We start from the raw sequence: 19,548 nt of genomic DNA on the forward strand, positions 1-19,548 counted from the left end.
GGCGGAGGAGGCAGAGGCGGAGGCAGCTCTCGCACCCTCTCTAGCTGCCAGCCCGCCCGGGCCGCCGGCAGCTCCGCCCTCCCCCGCGGCGAACGCAGTACGCAGAGCAAAGACTACAACTCCCAGCAGGCGCCGCGAGCCCCGCGGGGCGTTGTGGGAACACAAAGCGGATCCGAGACCACTCTCTATAGGAAGCCCGGGGCTGAATTCTGAGCTGAATGGAGCGCTGGACTGTGAATTCTTTGAGTGCAGACCTAAAGAAGGAAGGACTTGCTTTGGGTAAGCCTTCGGAAGCACCACAACTACAGGTCCCAGAAAGCCTTGCGCGCTGGTTTTCTTTTCCGGCTAGTTTCTTCTCACTTCCTGACAGCCCAAGCCTGCTTAAACCGGGACGGAAACTCGAAGGCAACTCCTTACTTGTCGGAGATCTTGCCTCTGCGACCGATTTCCGCACATGCGCTATCGGTGTCCGCAGTATGCCTAGGTAGCGGCAGGGCTTTCCGCGAGTGTTTCTTGTGGTGGGGCAGATGGTGTAGACCAGTGGGTTCTAGGTAGGTTAGGAAGGTAGAGTCCTGGATTTGAGTATGAGAGAGGGCCACCGAGGAGTCTTAAGAGGTTGAGCATGCCAGAAAAAGGGATTTGGAGTTTTTTGAGGGAGAGAGGCAGTGTACGGAGATGGGCTGTCTGTATGCCACACGAATTGGTAGAACTGAGACATGGAAGGGAACCTGTGTAGATTGAACCCCTTCACTCATTCGCTCAGAAAATATTTATTGTTTTAAATATCCAGCCACTACTGAGTATTGACTGATTAAGTACTGAGAATCACATGAGGCCCCCGTTCTCGTGGAATTTAATTCTAATAGGGAAGGAAGGGTCGTTAACCAGAAGAATAACAGTGCTAAGAAGGAATCTGATTGGAGACGCCTTCTAGTGAACTCTACCTCCAACTCGAATTTCAGCAAGTCATTTCCCGCTAATTAACCACCAACAGCAACACTGATAATAGAACAAGCTAAATTTATTACTAGTTGCAATGAGGGAAAACACGCTGCATGAGGAATTGTGCTGCATCTTAAGAGCTGTTAGATGAAGCCGAGTATGGTGGCATGCACCTTCCCAGCACTCTGGAAGGCTGATGCAGAAGGATTGCAAGTTCCACCCCAGCCTGGGCCACTTAATGACTGACTCAGAGATAAAAAGTAAAGGAGGGAAGGGGCCTGAGAATGTAGCTCAGTGTGAATACCCTGATTTCAATTCCCTGTACTAGGGGGAAACAATGTTAGCTGATTTGGGAGAAGATTTAAGGAAGCACAGACATCTCTCTGGAGATATCACAAAGTGGAGACAATTCTATGATTGGACATATCAATAAATCTTATCTGAAGGAAAGGAATATTACATTGAGGCTAATGCTGTATTTGGTAAAGAAACAGTCCCTGGTATTTGCCCAATGAGAGTACTTTTTCATTTTTTGTGGTTAGGACAATATTCATGTTTTATCTGAGTTCAAACATGATTATAAAGTGGTCTTATATTTGTCTTGATCCATTATGGTCATAGAATGGCCTTATCTGATATTGATGTTCTGTGAAATTGTTTCTGTTCTACGGGAGAACACGAAGCCTAGCTCTAAGGGCCAAGTTTTTGTCTAGTGACATTAAGGCTTGGATGATTTTACCAGGCCAGCTTCCAGATGTCAGAGGCTGCTCTCTTCTAAAGTATTTTTTCATTCTCTGAACCTGTAAAATGAAGTGACTGGATGACCTAGAAATCTTTTCCATTTTCAAGGCCAAGTTATTACAGCAATTTGTACACATTTAGGACACAGTATAAATTCCCTGAAGATACTGTGAAGTTTCACGGTCCTTATGAGGTGCTTTTCACCAAGAAAATTGGAAGAAATGCAATAGGAAGAAAAAGCCCAGAACTGCAAAGTTATTGTTTCTAACATGCTGTCTGAATTTCACCAGACTCTTTCCCCTATCTGAACCTTGGTAGTAAAACAAGGAGGTTAGGATAAATGACCTTTGTTTCGGTTACCTATTGCAACATAACAAACCACCCTTAGATTTAGCAGCTTAGAATAACAATGGTTTATTATTTTTTACAATTGTGTGGGTGGCTCAGCTGGGCCCACACGGTGTGTTCTGAGGTAATATGTGGGGCTACAATCATCTGGGAATTCATTAAAAATGATTTCACATCCTCTAGGGCCTCTCTTTTCCACAAGGCTTCTTATCATTCAAGAGTCTGCATAGTAGTTTGAAAGAGGACAAGCTTCAGTGAACAAATGCTTGTCAAGCCTTTGATTGTAGCACTCTTGCTAGTGCCCCATCAGCCAAAGCAAGTCATGCAGCCACATCCATAGTCAGTGTAGCAACGTTCTGTTCAAGGATGTATACACAGAGAGGCATGATTTGTTGAGGCCCAAGACTGTAAAAGTCTCAGCACTTACCACAGGACATAGCACATAGGACCCAGGTAGGAGTCACAAGCTGAATGTGATCCCTTCCATGTATATGTTTATCTTGTGCCATCTTTTTATTTCAAAATTTGTTTCACTTTTTTGGGGGGATTATTTGAAACAGGGTCTTACTATGTTGTTCGGGCTGGCTTTAAACTCACTCTGTAGCCCAGGCTGGTCTCAAGCTCATGGCAGTCCTCCTGCCTCAGCCTCCCATGGGCTGGGATTACATTCACATGCCACCACCCCTAGTACAGTTTGACATTTTAAAAATCTGAATTTCAAGCTTCTCTTGAAAAATTAGAATGTCTGCCTGACTATTGGATCAAGATGGTAGCAATATGCGCAATTAAAGAGTAACTATTTTTTCTTCCTGGAGTACTAGGGCTTGAACCCAGGGCCACATACAAGTTAGGCAAGTGCTCTACCACTGAACTACACCCGACTCTTTGTTTTACTTTGATATAGGGTCTCACTAAGTTGCAATGAATGACATTTAACTTGTAAGTCTCCTGCCTCAGTCTCCCAAGTGATGCCCATGATGCCCAGCTGCAACTATCTTCTTTTTATGAAGCAGGTACTGTATGATTTTTCATGGTGCTATTACTTCCAGTTGTCTCGTGTATGTGTCTTAGTCTGTCTGTTGTTGCCATAACAGAATCTGTGAACCTGGGTAATATATAAGGAAAAGAGCTTTATCTAGCTTATGGGTCTGGAAGTCTAAGAGCATGGTGTCATCTGCTTGGAATCTGGTGAGGGCCTTGCTGCAGGATCGTGACATGAAAGTGAGCACCATTTGATGAGAAATAGCCAGAGAGAGCTCCCTTTCATAACAAATCCATGCCCTCATAACCTCATTAATCCATTAATTCACATTCAGATTGATCCACACCTCAGGGCAGAGTCCTCAAGACCCAAACACCTCTCTTTTTGTACATGCACATAACGTACTTTACCCAATCACCTCTTAACACTGCCACCTGGTCCCACCTCTTAGCAGCTCTAGTGGCGATTCAATGTTAATGTAAGTTTTGGTGGAGACATTCAAACCCTAGAAATCTGCATACTTCTCTCATCTAGATTTAATGCCCAACCCAGATAGATATTTTAGTTTGCAGCCCCTGTCATTGGAACTGTGGTGGAGATTAACTCAATATCCCCCTTAAGAGAAAAAAAAGACTCATATTGAATGAAATATCAAAAGCTTGGTGGTATTATCAAATCATATTTAAGCCAAGCTCTGTGGTAAATGCCTATCGTTCCAGCTACTCGGGAAGCTGAGGCAGGAGGATTGCGAGTTTAGGGGCATCCTGAGCAACTTAGTATGAGACATTGTCTCAAACAAAAAAAGTGCCAGGGATATAGCTTAGTGGTAGAATACTTGCCTAGCATGCATGAGGTCCTGGGTTCAACCCCCAGGACAGAAAAAAAGTCATATTTCTGATAAAAGCCTATGCAAGCTGAACCAAGGCTTATCTATCTCCTTATTCTAGCCTCTTCCTAAACAAGAACTTAGATGCTCAGGTATCTTATTGCTTCAAACTTGATACAACATGGCCATCAGATTTGATGATAATAAAAAACAGAAGACCTTAGGCTGGAGATTTAGCTCAATGACACTGCACCTGCCTTGCAAGTGCAAGGTCCTCAGTTTGATCCCCGTACCAAAAATTAAAAAGAATACCTGGAGGCATATTTCCCCCCAGAGTTTCAGAATCTGTACACCAAGTTTTGCAAAATATGCTAACAACAAAGTAGTACTGTACTGGTCCATGATCCCTTAACCAAGATCCTGAGGTCCTGATATGTTGCAGAATTACTTAGATTGTACAAAAGCAGAACAGTGTGTGTATCATGTGTATGAGGCAGCAGCCCAGGGAGTCTAAGACAGCACTCCAGAATCAACTAATTAATTTTTCTGTAGTAGCATGTATGTGTACTTGTAATCAGTTTACAGCTTCTTGGCTCCACATCCACTCCTCTGCTGTGCTTTGAGACCCTGAAGCAGGACCCTATGAGTGTTTCTCCTCTGCCAGCTGGCACCCATTCACTTCCTCAGTAGAGACCACTAGGGACACAGAAAAGTGAAGGGGCTTCTGGTCCTGGCTCCAGTGTACTGTTTGCCTTCTCGCTTTTATGGCCCATAACAAGGAATGGTTTGCAAAACTGTCCCTCTCATGTGCATGCATATGTCCTCTCTCTCAATCCCTCTCTCTCTCTCTCTCTCTCTCTCTCTCTCTCTCTCTTCCTCTCTCTCACCCCCTCTCTCTCTCTCTCTCTCTCTCTCTCTCTCTCTCTCTCTCTCTCTCTCACTCTCATGCACACACACACACAAAGGTGGTGTGGTGGCTGGCAGGTTTAGTGAGTTCAGTGGTTCCTCAGTGGTCAATTTTTTTCCTCCTTGCCAACCCCAGCTATAGCATATTAGCAAACTTCACCATAGAGCAGGCCATGATCACCCTCTCTCCAGGGAGGTCCAAATCTTAACAGAAGAATAGTGTTGTAACCAGGGTTTGCAAGGGAAATGGATTTAATATAGAACATATAATTTAAAGGACTACTTTGTAATAGTTACCCAAAAAGTCAAATGCAGAGCAGTGCAAGAGATCTAACTGTATACTAGAGTCGAAGAATCCAGCCAAGGGCCTGGATCCCACAGCAATGTCCCACACAAGTCCAGCTGGTTCTTGGCAGGTGGCCTCTCTTCCTTACCACCTGGACCATCCTACAGGGCTGCTGAGGTGGGAAGATCACAAGTTGGAGCCCAGCAATTTAGTAAGACTGTGTCTCAAAAGGCTTGGTCATACAGCTGAGTGGTAGAACGCACCTGGGTTCAATCCCTTATAATATACTAGCCATCCCCACACAAATACACACACACATGAATTACAGGGGTTGAAGAGGTAAGGACAACTCTAACTGTTATAAGGAACAGTCTATAATTTTAGAGCTGAGGCACAATACCCAAAGAAGAAGGAACAATCTTAAAAGAGTCCCCTCTTAAAAGAATCCACCTGTGGTGGATTAACTAATTGTCACCTTGGAATGCCCTGTTGAACCGAGTCAGCGTGGTTTGGGCGTGGAGAACCCACCTGAGGATTATTGCCAACAGCCTAAAAGAAAACTGGAGGGGGTTTCAGCCTGTGGTTGGTTGGCCCTGTTGCTTTTCGACCAGTAGCAAGGCTGCGTGTCATGTCAGGGAGCGTGTGGTAGAGCAAAGCTGTTCACCTCATGGCGGCCATGAATCAGAGAGAGAGGGAGAAAGACACCAGGACTCCACCATCCCCTTCACAGGTAACCTAAAACCAAGTCTTAGAGGTCCCACTGTGTTCCAGTAGCACCAGGTTGGGGACTAGACCTTTAATACATGGGCCAGTAGGGGTGTTCTAGGTCCAAATGATGGCAACCGTCTTGACCTCTGAGACACTTAAAGTGAGCACCACCTATCTGAGCCATTCCTGGATTCTGGCCCGCAGAGACTGTGTGAGAAAATGCTAGGAAGGCTTGTGTCTTCCTTTTTTATGAATATTGTTGAAGGTATTCATAAGGCTGAATTAATTTAATTTACATATTAAAGTAGTGGGTTTTTTTTTTGTTTTAGGGATTTTTTTGGTACTGGGGATCAAACACGGGATCTTGCACTTGCCAGCTAGGCGGCGGAACCACTGAGCTCAATCGCCCGCCCTTTTTTTTTTAAGTAGTGTACACTGTTTTCAACTGTGATGCGTATTCTGAGTTCAGATACATTATAGAGGATAGTTATAATGAGGCTTCTACTTCATCTCCAAGTAACACCAGTCCAGGATTAATGTAAGTAATTTAATCTTTCCTTTCCCAAATTTGATTAGAAACGTTATTTTTAGCTCCAGATCCAGTGGATATTTTTCCAAATGCTGCCTAGTCTTGCTGCTAGAAGTTATAGGAACTTGTCCTTAGATGTGGTCCTTTTTTTCTGGCTAACATCAGTAATGGATGAGTAAACTTTTTTATTTCAGAAATGGTTCCATCGAGAGTTGTGGTTTAACAGACCGCAGTTCCTCACAGCTGCAACCTTTGCGCTGGTTTGTCCTTCTCTGGCTTATCCTGGAGTGAAAAAGATGAGGTGGTGCTTGCACATGGGGCACAAGAGGGCCACTTTGATGTGAACGTTTGCTCCAGCCTCTTCTGACGGCTCCAAACTTACCCAAACCATACCAAATGGTTTACCTCCCCGTGTCCATAGCACACTTTGTACCGTACATTTGGAGTAATAGGCACTTCTTTTTTCTTTTTTGGTGATACTGGTGGATGGAACCAGAAGTACACTTACCTCTGAGCTACAACCCCAACCTCCAACCTCCTTTTAGTACTAGGGATTGAACCCAGGGCTTTTGCTATATTCCTGGCCCTGTTTTCTTTAATTTATTTTATTTTAGTTTTAGTTTTGTTGTTGTTGTTTTGTTTTTGTTTTGGTGCCGGGGATTGAACTTGGGCCCTTGTGCTTGCGAGGCAGGTACCTGAACCACTGAGCTAAATCCCTGGTTCTAGTTTTAGTTTTCTTGAGACAGGGTCTCGCTGTGTAGTCCAGACTTGCCTCGAACTCACGTCAGTCCTCCTACCTCAGCCTCCTGAGTGCTAGGATTACAAGCACATGCCACCATGCCCAATTTGAAATGTTTTTTCTGTGACAAGTCAAGAACCTACTCTAGCTATTAAAAACATAGCTGTAATCTCAGCACTCTGATTACTCCTGCTGAGGCAGGAGTATTGTAAGTTTGAGCCCAGTCTAAGAAATTAAGCAAGTCCATGTCTCAAAACAAAAGGCTGTGGATGTAACTCAGTGTGAAAGCCCTGGATTTCATCTCCAAGACCAAAAAAGAAAAATAAAAAAGCTCTGTTGGTGGGGGCAAATAGTTGAAGTTTCCACCTGTACTTTGGGATGTTTCCTTGGAACCTGTCCAGTGATAAACAAACAGGGTCTCATTATCTTTCCCAGGCTGGCAGGAATCCTCCCACTTCAGCCTCCCTAGTAGTTGGGACTATAGGCATGGACAACCTTGACCAGTGTAGAAAAATCTTGAGGGAGGCAGAGAATGTTTTGCAGGGCATCTGCCTCAGTGCAGATCCCTGCATAGTTTTTGCAAGAAGGGACTAATTAATTAAAAACAAAGAGTATGGGCAAATAAGGGGAGAGTGATTCATTACTGTCTGCTCAGAGTGCTCAAGCAAACCTCAGAGTTACTTGCTCTAAAAAGCATCTCCAGAGATATCCCTGTTCCATTCCTTTAAAGAAAGACCCACAGAGGCCAAAAAGTTAGCCGTCCTTGACACTTTACTGCTCTTACAGCACATACTGCTCTTACAGCACAGACTTGTGCCACTCTTCAGCTCCACTTGCTTTCCAGCTGCAGTAGATGACAATCCTTTCAAATTTTTATTTTATTATACATTGACAGTTTGTAACTATATATATTTATAGGGTGCAAAGTCATACTATGATTTAGGAATACAACATAGACTGCTAATTAAGCTACTTAGTGTATGTACCACCTGAAATGCTCTTTTAAAAATGTTTTTATTACTGAATGTTTTCTTAACTTTTTTTTTTTTTGTACCAGGGATTGAACTCAGGACCTTGTACTTGCAAATTGCTCTGCCCATTTTTATAGGGGTTTTAGGCCAATAAGGGTTTTAAACTTTGTTCTTGGGGTGAGCTTGTTGCTCGGGTGGGCTAAGGTTCATGGAGTTTTAGAGGGGTTCCAGTATACAGAAGTAGGTATCTAAGAATAGCATCTATAAAAGGTTTCACAAAGGGTAGTTTCCAGTATATATATAACACATCCTGGTCATTTTCAAGCCCTTTACCCCCTATACTCGCCTCTCCAATTCCCTTCCCCATCTCCAAAAGGTCTGCCTTTTTGTTTCCTACTATCTCTTTTACTTATTTATATTTTAGTTTTCTCAAAAAAGAGAAGCGATCCATTTGAATTCTGTTTCTTTAGATTGATTTTTTAAATTTTACAAAAGAAATTTTCATGACAAAATAATGGAATAACAATAGTGAATAAAGTGTATATCATTATCCTCAAAGCAATTACTCAAAGTGTAAGACATAGGCCAAAAAAGATTTTTACAAAGAAGAAATAGGTAATAACACAAAATTTTCTTTTCAACAAACTAAATCTTGTACTCATTACCATATCGTTCCCATTCCTGGTTCCCCCGCCTCCATCACCGTCATTCTGTTCTCTGCTTCTGAGTTGTTCTAGATTCCACGTGGAAGAGACACTGCAGCGTTTCTTTCTGTGCCTCTTCATCTCGCTGTCTCGCTGTGCACCATGTCCTCCAGTTCCACTTTATATTGTCTCAAATGAAATAATTCACGTTTTCTATTTTCCCCATTCTCTTTCCTTTCCTTCCACCCTTCAACCTCTCCCTATGTACAAAAACTTTTTTGTTGTCTACTTTTCCCTTTTCCTATATTTTTCCTTCCCTTCTTTTCCTTTCCCCTGCCCCCCTTCCTACTTCCCCTTCCCTTTGGGGCCTTTTCTTCCTATTTTACACCATCTGTTATACATTTTGGCTCTCAGTTATTCTTCCAGTTTCTCACACCAGAGAAACTATTCGGTATTTACCCATGTGTGTCCTATTTATTTCACTTGTTACAGTGGCCTCCAGATGCATGCATTTAGCCATAAACGCCTCTAGTTCTTTTTTTGTTTTTTTGTTTTTTTTGAGACAGGGTCTCACTATGTAGCCCAGGCTGGTCTTGAACTCACAGCGATCCTCCTGCCTCAGCCTCCCAAGTGCTGGGATGACAGGTGTGCACCACCACACCTGGCTAGTTCGTCATTCTTTATGGCTGAGTAGTAGTCCATTTTATAAAAAAAAAATCTTTATCCAGTCACCAGTTTATGAGCAATTGGGCTGTATCCAAGATTTAGCTATTACAAACTATGCCGCTATAAACATGAGTTCACATATATCACTGTGGTATGATGCCTTTAAGTCTTTTGGGAAGAAATCCAGCAGGAGAATAGCTGGTTCAAATTATCTAATTGCTCTAATCCTAGTTCTTTGAGAAACCTCCACACTGATTTCCACAGTGTTTGCACCAGCCTACACTCGCACCAACAGTAGAGGGGCTCCTTTCTCCCCACAGTCCCATGAGCATTTGCTATTGGCTGATTTCTCGATAGCAGCCATTTTTTCTGGAGTGAAATGGAATCTCAGTGTTTTCATCTGCATCTCTCAAATGGCTAGTGATGTGGAACATTTTTTCATATGTTTGTTTGCTGATTTTACTTCACCTGAGAAATGTGTTCATTTTAGAAGCCCATTTTTGTTTTGTGCTTGTTTGTTTGGTATTGGAGATTGAACTCGGGTCCTTGTGCTTGCAAGGCAGGTAGCGGAACCACTGAGCTAAATCCCCAGCCCTAGAAGCCCCTTTTTGGATTGGGTCTTATTTTTTTTTTAATTTTATTGAGTTTATTGGTACATTTTAGGGATACAGTACAGTTACAGTCATTGTTGGGATCATGTACCTTTACATGGCAAGTCTTGATTCTCATTTTTTCCCCTTACCTCTGCCCTCCCTTCACCCCCTCCTCCCCTCCCCATCTACAAACACTTTATTTTCATCTTTTCATTCTCTCACATTTTTTTCTTTTCCCTTTTTGTTCTTCCCCTACGCATCACACCTTCTCTACACCTTTAGCTCCTTTCTTCAAATTTCTAAATGTCAGTAATCTTATTAGAATCTTATGCATTGTTGCAGAATATTCACACCAGGGAAACTATTTGGTATTTACACATGTGTGACTTATTTATTTCACTTAGGAGTATATCTTCAATATGTATCCATTTTCCTATGAATGAATCTATTCTCTCGCTCTTTATGGCTGAGTAATATTCCATTTTATAGAAAAACCACAACTTCTTTATCCAGTTTCCAACGGATGGGCAAATAGGTTGTTTCCAAGATTTAGCTATTACAAACTGTGCCGCTATAAACATGGGTGCACATACTTCTCTGTGATATGATTCTTTTAGTTCTCTTGGAAAGATACCCAACAGAGGGATGGCTGGGTCAAATGGAACCTCCAGTCCAAGCTCTTTGAGGTATCTCCATATTGATTTCCATAGTGGTTGCACTAGTCTGCACTCCCACCAACAATGGAGGAGGGTTCCTTTCTCCCCACAACCCCGCCAACATTTGTTATTGTGTGATTTCTTGATAGCAGCCATTCTTTGTGGGGTGAGGTGGAATCTCAGTGTTGTTTTCATCTGCATCTCTCGAATGACCAGTGATGTGGAACATTTTTTCATATATTTTCTTGCTGCTTTCACTTCTTTGTATGAGAAATGTCTGTTCATTTCGGATGCCCATTTTTGGATCGGGTCTTTATATTTGGGGGGACTGATTGTTTTGAGTTCTTTATATATCCTTGATAATAGTCCTTTGTCTGAGGTACAGCTGGTAAAAATTTTTTCCCACATTGTAGATTGTCTCTTAGTTCTGCTAATGGTTTCTTTTGAAGTACAGAAGCTTTTTAGTAAGATGAGATCCCAGTTGTTGATTCTTTCTGCTAGTTCCCGTGCTACTGAGGATTTGTTCATAAAGTCTTTTCCTATACCAATGTCTTCCAGAGTTCTGCCTAACTTACTTTCCAGCAAGTTTAATGTTTCTGTTTTAATATTTAGATCTTTAATCCATTTGGATTTTAATTTAGTGCATGGCGAAAGATAAGGGTCTAATTTTAATCTGTGACAGGTTGATATCCAGTTTTTCCAACACCATTTATTAAAGAGGCTATCTTTCCTCCACTGAGGATGGTGAGCTCCTTTGTCGAAGATGAGGTAGCTGAGTACATCTGCATTTGTTTTTGTGTCTTCCAGTCTGTTCCATTGATCCTCAGGCCTATTTCTTTGCCAGTACCATGCTGATTTTATCACAGTGGCTTTGTAGTATAGTTTCAAATTGGGAATTGTTACACCTGGTGCCATGTGACTGTTGCCTATAATGGCTTTTGCTATTCTAGGTCTCTTGTGGTTCCAAATGAATTTTTGGATTCTTTTTTCTAGTTCTGTGAAATATAGTGTTGGAATTTCAATTGGCATTGCATTGAATGTATATAGCAGTTTCGGTAGTATGGCCATTTTCACTATGTTGATTCTTCCTACCCAGGAGCAGGGGATATCTTTCCATTTTTTTATATCCTCTTCGATTTCTTTTTTCAGAGTGCTGTAGTTTTCAGTGTAGAGATCTTTTGTTTCTTTTGTTAGATTGATTCCTAGATACTTCATTTTTTTGGATGCTATTGTAAAAGGAATTTTTTCCCTTATTTCTCTTTCTGTCTGTCTGTTATTTGTGTATAGAAAGGCTATTGATTTTTGGGTATTCACCTTGTATCCAGATACTTTACTGAATCTGTCAATTAAGTCTAGAAGTTTTTTGGTGGAGTTTTTTGGATCTTCAATGTAGAGTATCATATCATCAGCAAATAATGATAGTTTAACTTCTTCCTTTCCTATCTTTATTGCTTTAATTTCTTTCTCTTGTCTAATTGCTGTGGCTAATGTTTCCAGAACTATATTGAAGAGAAGTGGCGATAGTGGGCATCCTTGTCTTGTTCCTGATTTTAACATGAAGGTTTTCAGTTTTTGGCCATTCAATATGATGTTGGCTGATGGTTTTTCATAAATAGCCTTTATTAAATTGAGGTATAGACCATCTATTCCAATTTTTTGCAGGGTTTTTATCATGAATGGGTGTTGAATTTTATCAAATGCTTTTTCTGCATCTATTGAGAGGATCATATGGTTTTTGTCCTTGACTTTGTTAATATAATGTATTACATTCACTGACTTTCGTATGTTGAACCACCCTTGCATCTCTGGAATAAATCCGACTTGGTCATGATGGATGATCTTCTTAATAATCCTCTGTATTCTGTTTGCTAGTATCTTATTAAGGATTTTTGCATCTATATTCATTAAGGAGATTGGTCTGTAGTTCTCCTTTTTGGTTGTATCTTTCTCTGGTTTGGGAATCAGAGTGATACTTGCTTCCAGGAATGAATTTGGAAGTATAGCTTCTCTTTCAATTTCATTGAAAAGTTTGAAGAGTAATGGTAGTAGTTCTTCTCTAAATGTCTTGTAAAATTCAGCAGTGAATCCATCAGGGCCTGGGCTTTTCTTTGTTGGTAAGTTTTTAATTACATTTTCAATTTCACTGATTGTGATTGGGGTGTTTAAAATGTTTTTATCTTCTTCGTTCAACTTTGGTAATTCATAAGTATCTAGAAATCTGTCCATTTCTTCTGTGTTTTCCATTTTATTAGAGTACAGGTTCTCAAAGTAGGTGTTCATGATCCTCTGGATTTCTTTCGGATCTGTTGTGACTTCGCCTTTTTCATTCCTAATTGCATGGATCTGAGCCTTTTCTTTCCTTTTTTTGATAAGATTAGCTAAGGGTTTGTCAATTTTATTTATTCTTTCAAAAAACCAGCTCTTTGTTTCATTTATTTTTTGTATCGTTTTCTTAATTTCAATTGCATTGATTTCTGCTCGGATCTTTATAATTTCCTCTCTTGTTCGAGCTTTGGGTTTTTCTTGCTCTTGTTTTTCTAGGAGTCTAAGTTTCATCGTTAAGTTGTTTATTTGAGCCCGCTCTGTTTTCCTAGTGTGGGCATTCAATGTTATGAATTTTCCACGTAGAACTGCTTTCATTGTGTCCCAAAGATTCCTGTATGTTGTATTGGCATTCTCATTTATTTGTAAAAACTGTCTAATTTCTTCTTTAATTTCCTCTGTAATCCATTGATTGTTTAGGAGAGTGTTGTTCAGTTTCCATGTGCTTGTGAAGTTTCTATAGTTTCTTGTGCTATTGATGTCTAGTTTGATTGCACTATGATCTGATAATAAACAGGGGATGACTTCAATTTTTTTGCATTTATTTAGACCTGTTTTGTGAGCCAGTATGTGGTCTATTTTGGAGAATGATCCATGTGCAGCCGAAAAGAATGTATATTCTGGTTTTTGGGGGTGGAATACTCTATAAACATCTATTAAGTCCATGTGTTCCAAAGCTTGGTTCAGTTCTATTATTTCATTGTTGATTTTCTGCCTAGTAGATCTGTCAATTTGTGATAGTGGGGTATTTAAATCCCCCACTACAATTGTATTAGTGCTTATTTGGTTTTTCATGTTACTTAATATTTGTTTTATATAGTTGGGGGCATTTATATTTGGTGCATATATGTTTATGATTGTCAGCTCTTCCTCTTGAATTGTTCCCTTTACAAGGATGTAGTGTCCTTCTTTGTCTCTCTTAATGAGTTTTGGTTTGAAATTTACTTTATCTGAGAATAAGATTGCTACCCCTGCTTTTTTCTGGACTCCTGACGCATGGAGAATTGTTTTCCATCCTTTCACTTTCAGTCTATGGACTTCCTTTTGCACTAGGTGTGTTTCTTGTATACAACATATTGTTGGATTTTGCTTCTTAATCCATTCTGCCAATCTGTTTCTCTTGATTGGTGAATTGAGGCCATTAACATTGATGGTTACAACTGATATATTTTGACTTATTCTTGTCATGTTTTTGTCCATTTGTTGACTCTTTTTACTTTTTCTCCCATCTCCTTTTAGTTTCTTGCCTTGCCTATTTGATTTGGTCTGTTGGGCCTCATGTTATTGTGAATTTCGTTGTCCTTTTCTAGGATATTGTTTAGAATTCCTTGCAGTGCTGGTTTGGTGTTCATGAAATTTCTCAGGTGCTCTTTGTCGTGGAAGTATTTTATTTCCCCATCTATTTTGAAAGAGAGTTTTGCAGGATACAAAAGTCTAGGTTGGAGATTCTTTTCTTTTAGGACTTGGAATACCTCACTCCAGGCTCTCCTTGACCTAAGGGTTTGTGTTGAAAAGTCTGCTGTGATTCTAATGGGCTTCCCTTTGCATGTGATTTGTTTCTTTTCTCTTACTGCTTGTAGTATTTTGTTTTTCTGTTGGATTTCTGGAATCTTGATTATTATATGTCTAGGTGTAGATTTTTTTTGATCGTGGCTAGTTGGGGTTCTATATGCCTCACTTATCTGTATGTCTAATTCTTCCCTTCTGTTTGGGAAGTTTTCTGTCATTAATTCTGTGAAGAGCTTTTTTATATCATTTGTGTTTTCTCCTGTTTTTTCATGAATTCCTATCAGTCTTATGTTATTTTTCTTTGTATCGTCTAGGAGTTGTTGGATTGATTTCTCATGATCCCTTACTGTTTTTAATAGACCTCTTTTTTCACGGTCACTGACTGCTATCCTATCTTCTATATCTGAAATTCTATCTTCGCAATCTTTTATTCTGTTTCGTACACTTTCAATAGAGTTTTTAATCTCCTGGATATCTGTTTGAATCTGTTTTATGGATTCCATTTCTTTCCTCTGTTGGGCATTCATTGTTTCCATGTCTTTCTTATGCTGAGTCTTCATGGCTTCTATCACAGTCTTGAGCTCATCTATTTTTTTCTCAGTTTCTGCTCTAGAGTCTCGAATCATGACTTCTATTTTGCTCATCATCTCTCTGGCTAGCTGGGAAATTATTTCTGATTTGAATTTTTCTAGAGCCTGATTGATCAATTTTGTTACCTCCTGTGCTATGGGTCCAGGGAGTCCTGTTGGTTCACTATCAGACTTTTCATCCTCATTTGTCCTACTATTTGCTATTGGTGAACTGGATATTTGTTTTTGTGTCTTGCTTAAGTGTTTTCTCATTTTTATTTTTATTGTTGGGTTGTCCTTCTTTAATTTCTGGGTATTACTTAAATCTTCCTAATATAGTTGCGTTTTAGCTTTTGAGTTTCTAATGACTCATAGACATTCTCGTTTTCATAATATCAGAGAAAACAACTCTTTAAATCAATCACCACTCTTTGTCCCAATTGATACATTCAGCAGCCCAATAGGATCAGGCACAGCTTGCCAACTGACCACTTATGGTAGTCATTAATGTATCACCTTTAACTCATGTGAATTAGATTAATTTCAAGAAGCAGCTCATAGTATGTTTGCAGTGAATATTCTTTTCAATATGGCATCTTTACCATTTAGGATGGGGGGTTCGACTTAGAACAAGAGGATTAGATAAGTGAAAGAATTAGAGCAGGTTTGAAGTGAATCCAGAGGTTGTAGAATTACCTTACTATCTTTACAAAGCTATTAAGTTCAGGGGGGATAGAGAGAGTGCAGGAATAAGGACAGGAATATATCCCCTTAACAGTAACAGGCGCTTGCCTTCCCTTGAAGGTACAGAGCCATGAGTGAGGTAAAATGACTGGAGAAAAGAACATAAAGAGAAACCCGTCCTAAAAACAAAAAATAAAAAAAGAAGTCTGAGTTCTTCAGGAACTGGAATAAAAAGGGAGATGAGGGACACTATGGTGGAGCAAGAGACTGAGTTGGAGAGACAGGACAGAAAAAAGAAAGAAATTTTAGGGTGGAAAGAGGAAAAAAGAGAAAAGAGAGAGGGAAAGAAAAAGAATTTGAAGGTCCTCTTTCAGGCTATCTCTGATCTCATATTATACCACATGCACAGTCATATGCGGAACCCAATCCCCTGGTCTTAGCTAGCCAATGGCTGTTCCTCACGACTGAGACTGAACACAATCTACAAGGCCTAACTTTAGTTTCCTTACCCTCAGGGTTGAACTGCACTCAGTTCTATTACAGGTTTCCCCTGCCCTTTCTTTAAAGATGTTCAAAGTTGGGAGCTCAGAAAACTACCCTTCATGGGAACCTATGCCTCTGCAGAGTTGGTCTAAGGACTGGCCCGATCAGGAGTTTTGAGAACGGGGGGGGGTGTCGTGTGGGTATTTCAAGGGCGCCCACGCGGCTACCTTCCTTCCTGGGTCTGTTGTCGCACAGGCCGGGAGCTCACGCGTATGCCGCCAGGTGATCACAGGCAGGCAGGCAGGCAGGCAGCTGAAGAAACCCCCTCCGGGGTCTTTGGGGCCTTCCTGGCCTGTTGTCGCGCAGGCCGGGAGCTCGCGCGCACGCTGCCAGGTGATCGCAGGCAGGCAGGCAGGCCTGGGTCTTATTTTTGTTTGTTTGTTTGTTGAGACCGGGTCTCACTATGTAGGTGAGACTGACCTGAAACTCACTTAGCCCAGGCTGGTCTAGAACTCACAGTGATCCTCCTGCCTCAGCCTCCCAAGTGCTGGGATTACAGGCATGCGCCACCACGCCCAGCAGGTCTGACTTTTTTTTTTTTTAATTCTTTGTATGTTCTAGATAGTAGTCATTTGTCTGAGGAACAGTTGGTGAAAATTTTTTCTCAAATTGTAAGTGGTCTCTTCACTCTGTTGGTTTCTCTTTCTGTGCAGAAGCATTTTAATAAAATGAGATCCCAGTTGTTGATTCTTTGTTCTAGTTCTGTGCAACTGAGGTTTTGTTCATAAAGTCTTTTCCTAAACCAAAATCTTCAAGAGTTCTACCTAAGCTATCTTCCAGCAGGTTCAGTGTTTCTGTTTTAATATTTAGATCCTTGCTCCATTTCAATTTTAGTTTAGTGCGTGGTGAAAGATACAGGTCTAATTTTAATCTTTGGCAAGTTGAAACCCAGTTTTTCCAGCACCATTTATTAAAAAAGCTAACTTTCCTGCAGTGAGGGTGTGTTTGGCTCCTTTGTCAAAGATGAGTCAACTGAGTATGTCTGGGGTTGTTTCTAGGTCTTCTGATCTGTTCCATTGATCCTCGGGTCTGTTTCTTTGCCAGTACCATTTTTTTTTTTTAATCACAGTAGCTTTGTAGTGTAGTTTCAAGTTGGAGATTATGATACCCCCTACCTTGTCTTTATTGCCTAGAATTGCTTTTGCTATTCTAGGTCTCTTCTTATTCCAAATGAATGTTTGGATTGTTCTGTTTCTATGAAATATGCTGTTGAGATTTCAATTGGGATTGAATTGAATCTACAGAGCAGTTTTGGAAGCATGGCCATTTTCACTACATTGGTTCTTCCTATCCAGGAACAAGGGATGTCTTTCCATTTCCTAATGCTTTCTTTGATATCTTCTTTTCAGAGTGATATAGTTTTCAAAGTAGAAGTCTTTCACTTCTTTTGTCAGATTGATTCCTAGATACTTTGGTTTTTTGGATGCTAATGTGAAGGGAATTATTTCCCCAATTTCTCTCCCAGTGAGTCTGTTGTTTCTGTACAAGAAGGCTATTGATTTTTTGAGCATTAACTTGTATCCAGCTACTCTACTTAATTTGGTTATTAAGTCTAGAAGATTTTTGGTGAACCTCTTGGGGTCTTCTATGTAGAGCAGCATGTCATTTGCAAATAATTACAGTTTAACTTCTTCCTTTCCTGTCTTTATTGTATTTCTCTCTCTTGTCTAATTGCCATTGCTGATGTTTCCAGAACTGTATTGAACAGGAGTGGTTATAGTGAACATCCTTGTCTGGTTCCTGATTTTAGTGTGAAAGATTTCAGTTTTTTTACCACTTAATATGATGTTGGCTGTAGGTGTTCCATAGGTGGCTTTTATCAGGTTGAGATAAAGACCATCGATTTCAATTTTCTGTAGGATTTGTTTTTTTGTTTGTTTGTTTGTTTTTTGTACTGGGGCTCGAACTCAGATCTTGTACTTTCAAGGCAGGCGCAACACCACTGAGCTAAATCCCTGGCTCTGCCAGTGTCTTATGGAGGATTTTTGCATCTATGTTCATTAGGGAGATTGGCCTGTCATTCTCTTTTTGGATGTTTTTCTCTGCTTTAAGGATCAAAGTAGTGTTTGCTTCCAGGAATAGCTACCCCTGCTTTTTCTCCAGGTTCCTGGAAGTATCACATGGAGTATTGTTTTATATCCTTTGACTTTTAGTCTCTGAATTTCTTTTTGAATTAAATGTATTTCTTGTATGCAGCATATTGTTGGATCTTGCTTCTTTTTTTTTTCCTCATTGAGTTTATTGGTACATTTTAGGTATACAGTACAGTTACATTCATTATTGGGATCTTGTACCTTTACATGACAGGTCTTGGTTCTCATTTTTTCCCTTTGTCCCTGTCCTCCCTTCACTCCTCCTCCCTCCCCCTTTACAAACACTTCATTTCCATTTTTTCATTTTCTCATATTTTTTTCTTTTCCCTTATTGCCTTTCCCCTACCCTTCCCGCTTTTGCTACACCTTTGGCCCCTTTCTTCCTATTTCACATTGTCCATTATATCATTAGGATCTTATGTACTGTTATAGTTTATTCACATCAGAGAAACTATTTGGTATTTACACATGTGTGATTTATTTATTTCACTTAGGGGGGTATATCTTCAATATGGATACATATTGTGGATCTTGCTTCTTGATACATTCTGTTAGTGTATTTATTTTGATTGGTGAATTGAGGCCATTGACACTGATGGTTATAACTGATATGTATTGACAAACCTTTGTCTTGATATTTTCCTATTATCTTTTTTTTTTTTTTTTTTTTTTTTTTTTCTTTTTTTTTTTTTTTTTTTTTTTTCTGATCTGGAACTCACTGTGTAGCCCAGGCTGATCTCAAATCCACAGCAATCCTCCTGCCTCAGCCTCTTGAGTGCTGGGACTACAGGCATGTGCTGCCACATCTGGCTATTGTCGTTTTTATTTATTTTTTTCCCCTTTCCATTTAATTTCTTGCCTTGTCTGATCACTTCATTCTGTTGGGCTTCATGGAGTTGTGACCTTCATTGTCTTTTTCTAGGATATTGTTTAGACTATTTTGGAGTGTTGGTTTGGTATTCATGAAGTACCTCAAGAGTTCTTTGTCATGAAAGTATCTTATTTCTCCATTGATTTTAAAAGATAGTTTTGCAAGGTACATCAATCTGGGTTGGAGGTTGTTTCTTTTAAGGATTGAAATACTTCACTCCAGGCTATTCTCGACTTGAGGGTTCGGGTTGAGAAGTCTGCTGTGATTCTGATGAGCTTTCCTGTGTATGTGATGTGTTTAACTGCTTTCTATATTTTGTTCTTCTGTTGGTTTTCTGGAATCTTGACTATTATATACCTACATGTGGATTTTCTTTTTTAATCACAGCTAGTTGGAGTTCTATATGCTTCACTTATCTGT

General features: G+C 40.2%; 1 long non-coding RNA gene across 1 annotated transcript in view; it reads left to right on the forward strand.

Annotated features, from left to right (window-relative positions):
• Positions 1–176: 176 nt before the first annotated feature.
• LOC104860863 overlaps positions 177–19,548 on the forward strand; it is a 54,032-nt gene continuing 34,660 nt past the window's right edge. Inside the window, exons 1-2 of the long non-coding RNA XR_779819.3 lie at positions 177–279; positions 2,936–3,044. This is a non-coding gene — a long non-coding RNA (uncharacterized LOC104860863). The remainder of the gene's footprint in view (positions 280–2,935; positions 3,045–19,548) is intronic.

Source organism: Fukomys damarensis, unplaced genomic scaffold, assembly GCF_012274545.1.
Source record: "Fukomys damarensis isolate Sample0158 unplaced genomic scaffold, DMR_v1.0_HiC HiC_scaffold_9, whole genome shotgun sequence".
In the NCBI taxonomy this organism is placed as follows: domain Eukaryota; kingdom Metazoa; phylum Chordata; class Mammalia; order Rodentia; family Bathyergidae; genus Fukomys; species Fukomys damarensis.